Source organism: Pleurodeles waltl, chromosome 7 (assembly GCF_031143425.1).
Source record: "Pleurodeles waltl isolate 20211129_DDA chromosome 7, aPleWal1.hap1.20221129, whole genome shotgun sequence".
Lineage (NCBI taxonomy): Eukaryota > Metazoa > Chordata > Amphibia > Caudata > Salamandridae > Pleurodeles > Pleurodeles waltl.
In genome coordinates this window covers 237,908,055-237,921,400 of record NC_090446.1, presented here as the reverse complement: position 1 = coordinate 237,921,400, position 13,346 = coordinate 237,908,055, and positions in this window count along the sequence as shown.

The following is a 13,346-nucleotide window of genomic DNA, read 5'->3' as shown; positions in this document are numbered from 1 at the left end:
GTTTTTTTCAGACGATCCGCCCCCAGTGGGGGTAGAAAACCACTAGACCACCAGGGATTTTGTATTCCATTAGTGTTTGGGCAGCGACCCCTTAGGCAAGGGTTGCTGCCCGGGGGCACATATTTTATATACGTTTCTCCCCCCCCAGGGCTAGATCGGCAATGTTTTGGGCTGATCTCACCCCTGGGGAACGAAACCCACTACGCACCAGTGATTGTTTGGTATGTGCATGTGTTTTGTGTGTTTGGGGGCACCCCTTGAGGGCAGATGGGCCTATTTGTTTAGGCCCCTCTGACCCCAAGGGGGGCAGAAACCACCAATACACCAGGGATTTTTTTATTGTTCCCCTTTTTTTGTTTTGTGCTGGGGTGCCCTTTTTTGCCCCCTTTAGCAAGGGTCACCTACTAAAGGGCGCACAGAGCTGTCGGCCATTTCTGCCCCCCTTGGGGGCTGATCAGCCAATTATTTTTACACCATCTGCCTCCAAGGGGGGCAGAATCCACTTAGGCACCAGGGATCCTATGTGTGTGTTTTTTGTGGGGGGGTGGCACCTTTGGCAAGGGTCGCCCCCCAAAGGGGCCACATTACTGATGGCCATTTCTGCCCACCTTGGAGGCCGATCAGCTTATTCTTTTTAGGATCATCTGCCCCCAAGGGTGGCAGAAGGCACCAAGATGTCATAGATTTGTTTTTTTGGGTTCCCTTAGTTTTTTTGTGTGCTGGGGGTGCACCCTTTGGCAAGGGTCATCAGCGAAGCGGACACACAGCTGTTGGACATTTGGGGCAGATTAGGCACCTCTTGTGTGTGTGTGTTTTGTGTGGGTGGGTGGCGGAAAGTATCGCTCCCCAAAGGGGGGCACATTACTGATGACCATTTCTGCTCCCCTTTGGGGCAGATCAAGCTATTTTTTTTAGGCCAATCTGTTCCCAAGGAGGCAGAAGCTACCAAGACATGAGGGAATTTCTTTTGCTCCCCTTAGTTTTTTGGGCTGGGGCGCCCCCTTTTGCCCCCTTTGGCAAGGGTCACCCCCCCAAACAGGGTACAGAGCTGTTGGCCATTTCTTACCCACTTGGGGGCAGATCGGCCTATTTCTTTAGGCCCATCTGCCCCCAATGGGGGCAGAAGCCACTCAGGCACCAGGGACAATTTCTAATTTCTTGGTGGCGGGGTGTTTGTCAACTGGCAAATAATTTGTATTTGTGATTATAACAGTTTATTTCTTCTTTTTGTTCTAGTTCAAAGCTTTTGCTTCCTTTGCTGTGGATCCTTGCGGTTCTGGCCTTAGTTGTCCTGCGGTTAGCATAGTTGTATGTTTTAGGTAAGTGAAAACAATTTACTCCTAAGGAGTATTGTTGACATGCATGAATGACATGTTTGTGGGTGGTGTACTAAATGCAGTATCGTGTGTGAAATTGTCCTTAGATTTGAGCACAATGATATTTGTACTGTCATATGTCTAATTTACTTTTTTCTTTTTCTTTTTAGTGGGATATCATTGTGATTGCTGTGTCTGTGCAGATTAGTTGCTGGTGATTAGCTTTTTCAGGCAAGTGAGTGGTATAGTTTTTTAGTACATAACTCTTTGTGAGAAAGCTACACTTTGTTTATCACTTATTTTAGTGCTGGCTGTTGTTGGCAATCCATTTGTTGTTAGTGAGGATCTTGGCAAGCCGCAGAGTGACCACTCAGCAGGTTGTTGGCATGCTTTTTGAGTCGTCTTCATACCATGATTATGAGACTGGCTCTGCATCTGAGGCAGAAGAGGAAATGAGAGATTCTGGCAGTGAGTTTTCTGTCCGAGAGGATTCTTCTGATGAGGAAGCCACTCTCAGTGCCGATGAAGGGCCTGTTTTTGAGGAGGACATTGATGTGCCAAGAGTGCAGCAGCCTGGGGCTGAAGGGTTTCCCATTAGAATACCTGACACCTGGATTGCCCCAAACATGGAGCAGCCACAGTTACCTGCATTTACTGTCTCCCAGGGTGTAGAGTCAATACGGAAAAAAGTTTGCCTGTCAACTTCTTTCACTTGTTTATGGACGATGTATTTTTGGAAGAGATTGTGGAGCAGACTAATTTTTATGCTGAGCAATATTTGAGGGACAACGCTGCCAGACTTAGGCCTCAGTCTAGAGCTACTCAGTGGGTTCCCACATTTCTGGAAGAGATTAAAAAGTTTTTAGGTTTGACATTTTTGATGGGGTTGATAAGGAAGCCATCACTGGCTTCTTATTGGTCTACAAGTCCCTTGATGGCAACTGCTATATTTCCTGCAACTATGACACTTTATCACTATTTGCTTCTTCTTCGTATGCTGCATTTTGTAGACAATTATTTAGCCTTGCCACAAGATCACCCTGATTGTGACCATCTTTTTAAGATTAGACCTGTCCTTGATCATTTTGTAGATCGGTTTTCAGAGGTCTATGTTCTAGGCAAAGAGATAAGTGAGTACGAGTCTTTGGTCCTTTTCATGGGGTGTTTAGTTTTTAAGCAGTACATTCCTAGTAAGAGGTACGGTATGGGATTAAATTGTAAATACTGTCAAAAAGCAGTACATGATACGTGTATAATTTCTGGGTCTACACTGGTAGGGATTCCAGTATTGACCCTCCTGGTTGTCTGGCCACTTTCGGAGTTAGTGAAACATTTGCGTGGGAACTTGGTAGACGACTGTTTAACAAAGGTCACCATTTGTACGTAGATAATTTCTACACTGGTGTACATTTGTTCAAGCATTTGTTTAGAGTGGACACTGTTGCTTGAGGCACAATCCGTTCTAACTGGAAAGGCTATCCAAGGGAGCTTGTCTGTAAAAAACTTGAGAGCGGAAAGTGCAGTGCCTTGCGGAATAATGAGCTGCTAGCTCTGAAATTCTCAGACAGGAGGGATGTGTACATGCTATCTACCATCCATGATGAGAGAACTTTCCCTGTGACTGTTTGGGGTCAGGTTGCCAAAGTGCACAAACCTGCATGCATTTTGGACTACAATAGGCACATGGGTGGTGTTGTTAGAGTAGATCAGAGGTTGGAACCTTACACTGCTCTTCATAAGTCTTACGTGTGGTTTAAAAAGTTGGCCCTACACTTATTTAATTTGGCAACTTTTAATGCTTTTATTGTGTTCGAGGATTGATCACCTGAGTAAAAGATGAAATTTGTTAAATTTCAGGAATCAATGATAGAGACCCTTATTGTGGTGGAACAGGCAAGAGTTCCAAGGGCAGCAGTGGTGCCTATTTTATATTTTCATATGTTCAGTTTCATGGTTGGCATTACTGTCATGTATTTAGTGAGAGCTTTTGTATTTGTAGTTTTGTACTTATTTTATAATTAGTTAGTGGTTTCTTTGTTGTTTATAAACAAAAAAAAGTAAAGGTGGTGTGCGTGGGGAGGCTCTTGGCTGACGGTGTGCTTGGGGTGGTGCTTGGTTGGCGGTGTGCATGGGGTGGCGCTTGGCTGGCGGTGTGCCTGGGGTGGCCCTTGGCTGGCGGTGTGCTTGGGGTGGCGCTTGGCTGGCGGTGTGCGTGGGGTGACACTTGGCTGGCTGTGTGCTTGGGGTGGTGCTTGGCTGGCGGTGTGCTTGGCTGGAGGTGGGCGTGAAGTAGAGCTTGCCAGCCAAACGTCAGTCCTCCCACCCCATCAGTTAGTGTGACTGCTGTTTCAGGCATGTGGGCATATGTAAGTGATGGACCTTTGAGTGGCGCTGTCTATCAATGCGAATGTTGTAATGTGCCCATGGCTGGCAGCGTGAATGGTCTCGTGCATGTCATGTATGAAAGGTGTATGAATGGACTGTAAAACGGTTGGTGCCTTGACACGGCTTTGCAGCTCACGAGCTGTTAGTCATTGGTTCAGTTTTTTGGCCTTTCAGTTATTAACAGTGCATTTCACTTTGTGAAATCTCTTGTTAATAAAATTTGATCTACTGAACCATCACTCACCCTTGTGCCAAATCCAAGCAGTATGTGTGGTATAAATGACAAAACCTGCTCCACTGTAATCAGGCTTCGCAGCACATTTGTGACACGCTAGGTGTCTCAGGTCGGACCCCGATGATGAAGCATGCCACACACTTGGTTGGTTGGTGAGGGATCTTTTTCACATAACCTAAGTGTGTTTCTTTTCACAATTTCAGTGTTTGGCACATCACAGACATACGAGGACACACCAAAATTATAGATTTCAAAACTACCTGTGTTTGGGGGGGAGGAGGCACCTATGTTTTTGATCCTGGGTGTGGCCTTCATCTAGGGAAAACTACCAAACCCAGACATTTTTTAAAACTAGACACCCCAAGGAATCCAGGGAGGTGTGGCTTGCGTGGATCCCCCAACATTTTCTTACCCAGACTCCTCTGCAAACCTCAAAATTTGTTTAAAAAAGCATATCTTCCTGACTTTTCTTAGTAGGATCACCGCTCCAGCACAAAATTCCTACTCCCCAGCTTTCCCCTCAGTCTCCCAAGTAAACTTACACCTCACATGTGTGGGTCCCCAAAGCAGAGTCAGCCTAAAGATGTATAAAAGAAGAATATGTGCTTATCAACTTGCTGTGCTAGCCCCTCAATCTCTACAAGTTTTTGGCCTTTTTCTGATCCAGGCACCTGGCCCACCCACACATGTGAGGGATCTTTTTTATCGATAGACTTGGGGGAACCCTGGGTGGAAGGACATTTGTGGCTCCTCTCAGATTCCAGAACTTTCTGTCACCGAAATATGAGGAAAAATAGTTTTTTAGCCAAATTTAGAGGTTTGCAAAGGATTCTGGGTAACAGAACCTGGTGAGAGCCCCACAAGTCACCCCATCTGGGATTCCCCTAGGCATCTAGTTTTCAAAAATGCACAGGTTTGGTAGGTTTCCCTAGGTGCCGGCTGAGCTAGAGGCCAAAATCCACATGTAGGCACTTTGCAAAAAACACCTCTGTTTTCTGTGAAAAAATGTGATGTGTTACGTTGTGTTTTGGGGCATATCCTGTTGCTGGCACTAGGCCTACCCATACAAGTGAGGTATCATTTTTATCAGGAGACTTCGGGGAACGCTGGGTGGAAGGAAATTTGTGGCTCCTCTCAGATTCCAGAACTCTCTGTCACCGAAATTTGAGGAAAAAGTTTTTTTATAGCCAAATTTAGAGGTTTGCAAAGGATTCTGGGTAACAGGACCAGGTGAGAGCCCCACAAGTCACCCCATCTTGGATTCCCCTAGGTCTCTAGTTTTAAAAAATGCACAGGTTTGGTAGGTTTCCCAAGGTGTCAGCTGAGTTAGAGGCCAAAATCCACAGGTAGGCACTTTGCAAAAAACACCTCTGTTTTCTGTGGTAAAATGTGATGTGTCCACGTTGTGTTTTGGGGCATTTCCTGTCGCGGGCACTAGGCCTACCCACACAAGTGAGGTATCATTTCTATCGGGAGACTTGGGGGAAAGCTGGGTGGAAGGAAATTTGTGGCTCCTCTCAGATTCCAGAAATGTCTCTCACCCAAATGTGAGGAAAAAAGTTATTTATAGCCAAATTTAGAGGTTTGCAAAGGATTCTGGGTAACAGGACCAGGTGAGAGCCGCACAAGTCACCCCTTCTTGGATTCCCCTAGGTCTCTAGTTTTCAAAAATGCACAAGTTTGGTAGGTTTCCCTAGGTGCCGGCTGAGTTAGTGGCCAAAATCCACAGGTAGGCACTTTGCAAAAAACACCTCTGTTTTCTGTGGTAAAATGTGATGTGTCCACGTTGTGTTTTGGGGCATTTCCTGTCATGGTCACTAGGCCTACCCACACAAGTGAGGTGTCATTTTTATTGGGAGACTTGGGGGAACGCTCGGTGGAAGAAAATTTGTGTCTCATATCAGAGTCCAGAACTCTCTGTCAACGAATGTGAGGAAAAAGTGTTTTGTTAGCCACATTTACAGGATTGCATAGGACTCTGGGTAACAGAACCTGGTTAGACCCCCACAAGTCACCCATTCTTGGATTCTTGGATTCCCCTAGGTCTCTAGTTTTCACAAATACACAGGTTTGGTAGGTTTCCCTAGGTGCTGGCTGAGCTAGAGGCCAAAATCCACAGGTAGGCACTTTGCAAAAAACACCTCTGTTTTCTGTGGAAAAATGTGATGTGTCCACGTTGTGTTTTGGGTCATTTCCTGTTGCGGGCACTAGGCCTACCCAAACAAGTGAGGTGTCATTTTGATCGGGAGACTTGGGGGAGCACTGGGTCGAAGGAAATTTGTGTCTCCTCTCAGATTCCAGAACTCTCTGTCACCGAAATTTGAGGAAAAGTGTATTTTTAGCCATATTTAGAGGTTTGCATATGACTCGGGGGATCAGAACCTGGTGAGAGCCCCACAAGTCACCCCTTCTTGGATTCCCCTATGTCTCTAGTTTTGAAAAATGCACAGGTTTGGTAGGTTTCCCTAGGTGCTGGTTGAGCTAGAGGCCAAAATCCACAAGTAGGCACTGTGCAAAAAACACCTCTGTTTTCTTTCAGAAAATTTGATGTGTCCACATTGTGTTTTGGGGCATTTCCTGTTGCAGGCGCTAGGCCTACCCACACAAGTGAGGTATCATTTTTATCGGGAGACTGGGGCGAATATGGAATACCAAAACAAGTGTTATTGCCCCTTGTCTTTCTCTACATTGTTTCTTTCCAAATATAACAGAGTGTGTAAAAAAGACGTCTATTGAGAAATGCCCTGTAATTCACATGCTAGTATGGGCACCCCGGAATTCAGAGATGTGCAAATAAGCACTGCTCCTCAACACCATATCTTGTGCCTATTTTGGAAATACAAAGGTTTTCTTGATACCTATTTTTCACTCTTTACATTTCAGCAAATGAATTGATGTATACCTGGTATAGAATGAAAACCCACTGCTAGGTGCAGCTTATTTATTGGCTCTGGGTACCTAGAGTTCTTGATGAACCTACAAGCCCTATATATCAGCGCAACCAGAAGTGTCCAGAAGACATACCAGTATATTGATTTAAAAAATCTGACATTGCAGTGAAAAGTTACAGAGTAAAACGTTAGAAAAAATGGCAGTTTTTTTCACCTCAATTACAATATTTTTTTTATTTCAGTTGTTATTTTCTGTAGGAAACCCTTGTAGCATCTGCACAAATTACCCATTGCTGAATTCAGAATTTTGTCTCCTTTACAGAATTGTTTAGGTTTCTGGGATCCAGCATTGGTTTCATACCCATTTCTGTCACTGACTAGAAGGAGGCTGAAAGCTCATAAAATCAATAAAATGGAGTATGTCCCAGTAAAATGCAAAAATTGTGTTGAAAAATGTGTTTTTCTGATTCAAGTCTGCCTGTTCCTGAAAAGAGGGAAGCTGGTGATTTTAGCACAGCAAACCCTTTGTTGATGCCATTTTCAGGGAAAAAAACATAGGCATCCCTCTGCAGCCCTTTTTCCCATTAAAAAAAAAAATGTTCACTGTATTTTGGCTATTTTCTTGGCCTCCTTCAGGGGAACCCACAAAGTCTGGGTACCTCTAGGTTCCCTAGGATGTTGGACAAAAAGGACGCATATTTGGTGTGGTTAGCTTATGTGGACAACAAGTTATGAGGGCCTAATCGTGCCCTGCCACAAATAACCAAACAAAGGCCTGGCACCTGAGGGGGAAAAGGCCTGGCAGCGAAGGGGTTAAGCAGGATATGTGTACTGCACCTGTCCTAAAAAGCCCAAATTACTCTAAAAAAATCCATCATCCAAACAAATACATCTGAACTGGGGGTTGGGGCAGTGCTTTCACTATTAACCTCAGAGGGCACAGATCAACCTGTTGCTTTTATCAGTAGGAGGTTGACCCCCTAGAGAAAAGCATTGGTCAGTCATAGAGAGGGAGGCCTTTGCTGTGGTCTATGCCCTGAATTAGTTGAGACCATACTTATTTGGAACTCACTTCATAGTTCAGACAGACCACAAACATCTCTTATGGTTAAAACAGATGAAATGAGAAAACCCTAAATTGTTGAGGTGGTCCATTTCCCTACAGGGGATGGACTTTACAGTGGAACATAGTCCTGGGAGTAACCACCCCAATGCAGATGGACTCTCCAGATATTTCCACTTAGACAATGAAGACTCATCTGGGCAAGGTTAGCCTTATTGCCACTCGTTTGAGGGGGTTGTGTAGGAAAGTATAATTTTTCTTGGGATGTTACCCCCAATTTCTGCCTGATTGTCAGTGTATTTTTACTGTCTCACTGGGAGCCTTCTAGTCAGGACCCCATAGCTGTGGCCTATATGTGTTGTCAGTATGCTTGACTGGGTCACTTGAGTTCTACTAACCAGAACTCCAGTGCTTCTGCTCTCTCTGTGCACCAAATTTGTCACTATTGTTTAGTGACTCCATATTCCAATTCCAATAGAGCTGTTATGACTGCACTTTGCAACTCTTTTGTCCCCATGTCCTGGGATTCCTGTGGGAGCTGCCTGGTCTCCTGAGGGCTCTCTGAAATGCTGAGAGCCCCCCCTGTCTTCTCAGTCTGAGTTGAGACCCTCAGGTCCCACCTGAGTTCAGGCAGCTCCTCCTTGATGCAAACACATTCTTGTGTGAACCTAGGCTTGCTGGCGGAATCCAGTGATGCAAACAGCCTGCATCCAACAACTCGACATGGGACATCTCTTGCACCAAACAGGAACCCACAGCTATCTTCTTTAGTGTATTTCTGCACTTTTCTTCCATACAGAGAATCCACTTTTGCACCTTCTTCCAGGTGGACAGGGGCTCCTGTTCTTCCAGTACTCCTCATCGACTTCTGTACTTGGTCTCCTCTCTCCACAGGTCTTCAGGTCCAGGAATCCAGTGCTGGTTGCTTACAGTCTTGCTTGGTGCTTTCATTATTCTTCATCATGACTTGTAGTGTGTTCTGAGGAAACTTGCTATACTTTACTCCTGCTTTCCTGGGCTCCAGGATGGGGTACTTTACTCACATTTGCTGTTTTCCTATACTCCCCACACCCATCTACACACTACACTTGCCTAGGGGGAAATCCGACTTTCACATTCCACTATTTTAGTATAAGATTTGTGTTGCCCCTAGGCCCATTGCAATCTATTGTGTTATTCATTGTTTTCACTATTCCATGACTGTCTACTTACCTGATTTTGGTTACTAGTGTACATTTTGTGTATAATACTTATCTCCTGAAGGAGTATTGCCTCTAAGATATTTTTGGCCTTGTGTCACTAAAATAAAGTACCTTTATTTTTGGTATCTCTGAGTATTGTCTTTTAGTGTGTATAAGTACTGTGTGACTATAGTAGTATTGCATGTCTCCTAGTTCAGCCTTGGCTGCTCTGCTACAGCTACCCCTAGACAGCCTAAGCTGCTAGACACTGCCTATACTTCACTAATAAGGGATAACTGGACCCGGTATAAGGTGTAAGTACCTTAGGTACCCACTACAAACCAGGCCAGCCTCCTTCACCCAGTAGCCCAGCAGCGAGGGGGATTCCCCCTCACCTCATCAGCCCCTCCAACGTTACCAGGCCCCACCACCACAAACCTTAACAGCTGTGCTGGTGACGCCGAAAGCCATCTAAACCCCCACTCAACCCTGCCCCTCAGCTTCCTGATCAATTTTCACAGGGCTCTAATACTCCTCCAACAGCGAAAGGTTTAGTGACCAGCAGGGGATACGGTAATTTACTGTGACCCAGGAGCTCTGAAAAAAGAAGACACTACACACCAGAGGGCATGGGCTCATCGGGCTAGTGGCCCAGCCTGTACTAGCTCATGCTAGCCAGCATCATTGCCACCGCCACAATGAACTAGCAGCATTACTGCTCTCACACACTAACGTCCCCTAGTAGAACAACAAACCAGCAGAGGATGCCAGATAGCCAAGGTCAGAACAAATTCAAGCATGTAGAGGGCAGTCAGCTAGGGCAACCCGCCAAGTTACAGCTAGGTGCAGGCCAGAGCAGATTTATGGATGTGACACAGCATTAGGGGCTGCTGTCAAGGGCAGAGATGGGAATGGGGTAGAAGCGGCCTAGATAGGCCCAGGTGCGGCTTGCACCTCCTGAGCTGCTCCCCTGCCACTTGCGACCCATGGGCCCCTCGCTGCCTCGCCCATCATGCCCAGTCTGCCACTTTGGAGGCAGGACACCATGAGAACAGTAAAAGCCCATGGGGTAACGAAGACAAAAAAAGACATCGGGGCAACGGAAAGGAGAAGCTCATGACTAACCTGGAATCCCTAGCTTCTGAAATACAGTAGAGGCAAGAAGCAGGGAGGACAACAGGACAACAACAACAGGAATCACCTGCATTAAGCATCTGGGCCCTAGAGAGGCTAAAACCACAGACTACTTAAAATATGCCACTGAAGTGCACAGTACCCCAGCTGAGGCAGGCCGAGGGCCAGGCCTAGAACCCAAATAGTCTGTATTGAAGGTAAATCACACCTTTACAGCAAAGGCAACTAGCAATCAGCCATCATTGCATGCTGTGCTAAACCTGATAGGAAGTGAGGAGAAACCGGTATACGAACTGGAACCACAACTTTAGCTCTCCCCCAATTCCTTAACAAAGTCAAACCAGGATAATCACTCCAAGTACTGGTACAAATATAGTGGCACAGTAGTCAAAGCCCCATCATGGACCGTTCAAACTTCCTGCATTCAGGGATGCACGAAAAACAATTAGGTAGGGTTCTCAGGCAGAGCAGACCTCAGCCACACTCTTGGTCGGGCCATACAAGTTAGTCTCACAACTGTCTAAACAACACATTTTTGTAGTAGACCCCTGAGGGTTTCACAGTAGGGCAGGAGGTGCTTCTAAGTCCATTCGACCCATCTCAGGTCCCTCCCTCTGACCAGTTCAGCCCATCTCTCTCTTCAGCCTTAAAACATTACTATATCATCTTTCTCTCGCCTCTTAGATTGCCACTGGGGAACCACATTCCCTTTGCAAAATGTCCCTATTCTAGGAGAAACACAGAAGAGCAGACAACAAGAAATTGAATCTCACCTGAACCCCCCTCATGGTCAAAAGGTGGTCAAGCCAACTTAGCAAATACCCCTTCTGACCAGACAGTTAGGCCATTCCCAGATATGCCAAACCACCCACCAGGTATGCCATTTGGTGGCAGCTGCTGAGCACCATGAAGGTGATTTCATCTGTATAATCATACCACGCAGATAAGCTGGATATACAAGTTGACCTGCATAACGCCCTCACATCACATGTGCAGGGAAATTATCACAAACTGGATGTGCTAAATAACATGTTAAAAAGAGTTCACAAAGATCCAACCACAACCTATCATTCATGCCAACGCACTTAATCCATAGACCTCCTTGCCTGAGTATTATCAGAACTGTTGGAGGAAGTCAAGGTCCTTCAAATTCAACATCTTTCCTTCCACTTGGAGGCAGCTGGTGAGCATTGCCACCCTAAGAGACCAATGACAGGACCCACCCTTCACTCAGGAGGAGTCTATTAATCACAACAAGTCAGACAACAAATCAACACCGCTAATGGGGGAGTAAAAAAAGAATGATCCAGACACTCCTTTAACGAAACAGGCAGATTATCAAAACGAACTTGCATTGGACCCGTCATCCACAATCCTAAGAACAACCCTCACAAAGAGAGACCCCAAGCGCCAGAGAAAAGCAAGGAAAACAAAGGTAATAAAATGACTAAATGTGCCAACTCTTCAAAAAACAAGGCTATTGAAGCAACTCTAACAAGAGTAAGTATAGATCAGGACCAAGACAATGTTCTTACAATCACAACTTACCTGATATTTCAGCAGCTGGATGAGCAAATGGAATCAATCAAGCCATACACAGCCACCCTGTCAAGTGGATATCCTGGGCCACAAATGCCAACAATGCCCGAGTCTCAAAAGAATCTACAGGCATCTTTTGCCAACACAGCAAGTTCCCCTGTATTTTTTGGGACACAGAAGTCACAATAGTAACACAACAACTATTGAGCAAACACAGGTCCGGTGTCACCACCAATGTCAAAAGATCACATTTTACTGGATGGACCAACCCCCCCAACCTAGCAACTTACTCTCTTCAAGAGAAGATAAAGATCAAAGATTTGTCACTGTGGTGACTTCCCTCCTTGAAAAGCAAAGAGTGATCCAGACCCACTTCTCTGTAATTCAAGTCCCACCAACAGGGACCCAGCTGCTCACTTTGCCAGCTGCAACCACTACATCATGGAATCACTTTCAAGGGTTTAGTAGCACAAATCAGGAGAATGTAAGGCTTGAGCTGATTGTCCGCTACAAATTCAGGGAGCACTATGATTTTTTAAAATCAGAGTGCAGTTCTAAGACTGCTCGATGCATCACAAGTCCTGTGCCACTTCAGGTCCAACAACACAGAAGTAGTGGAATACAGACTAAACCCTGAACAATCGGGGAACTAAGGGCCATATGTACAAACATATTTTCCCATAGACGACCAATGGGTGAAACCCTTTTATACATCTGGCCCTAAATCACTAACATCATCTGGTCAGATGAAAGTATAACAGCGCAAGTCTGGCACCAAAGGAAACAATTCCCAGCAGAAGGAATTGATGTGAAGAAAGCTGAACCAGCTGGCTACCCAAGCCCATTGCTCCCGCCACTGTCAACTAAGTCAAGGCCAGTTCAACTGAAGGGGGTGATTCGTCTGCATACCCACCAGCAGTTAGGGAAGGCCTATAGATAACAAGACCACCACTGTCATCTAGGGTGGCACAACAGACAGTAAATCTCAGCGTGCACTAGCAAGTGTGGCACCCCAGCAGCAGACTCATTAGTTCTGCATGAGGGAAGCATTCAAGCGTCCCCCTCAAGGACCACCTCTGCTAAATTTGCTCCTGGAATGTGAAGGGCCAGGGAAGCAAGGCTGGGGGAGGATGAATTCCTAAACTTTCTATGTGAATTTCACCTCCTGCTGCTCTAATAAACTTGTTAGCAAGCACAAACACCATTTGTGAGCTTCCAAGAATATCACACCATAGTGATAAAGAAATTCAAGTCAGGTAGGCAGAAAGAGGGGCTCTTGCTGTATATTTCTACCAACATCGCTTGGGTCCAGGAGGTGGTGGATCTGGGTTAATCTTGGACACAAGGCATTAAGGCCCATATTTATACTCCCTTTGCGTTGGATTACCGTCATTTTTTTTACGTTAATTCGGTGCAAACTTAACACCATATTTATACTTTGACGCTAGAACCATGTAATGTCAAAATATCCCAGTGTGTGCCATTTTCTGGATGCGTGAAACTGCCTTGCGTCAAAGAGATGCAAGGTAGGCGTTCTCGTCTATAATGACTTAAACACCGGTGCGCCATATTTATCCAACTATGCAAAAAAGGTGCACTTCT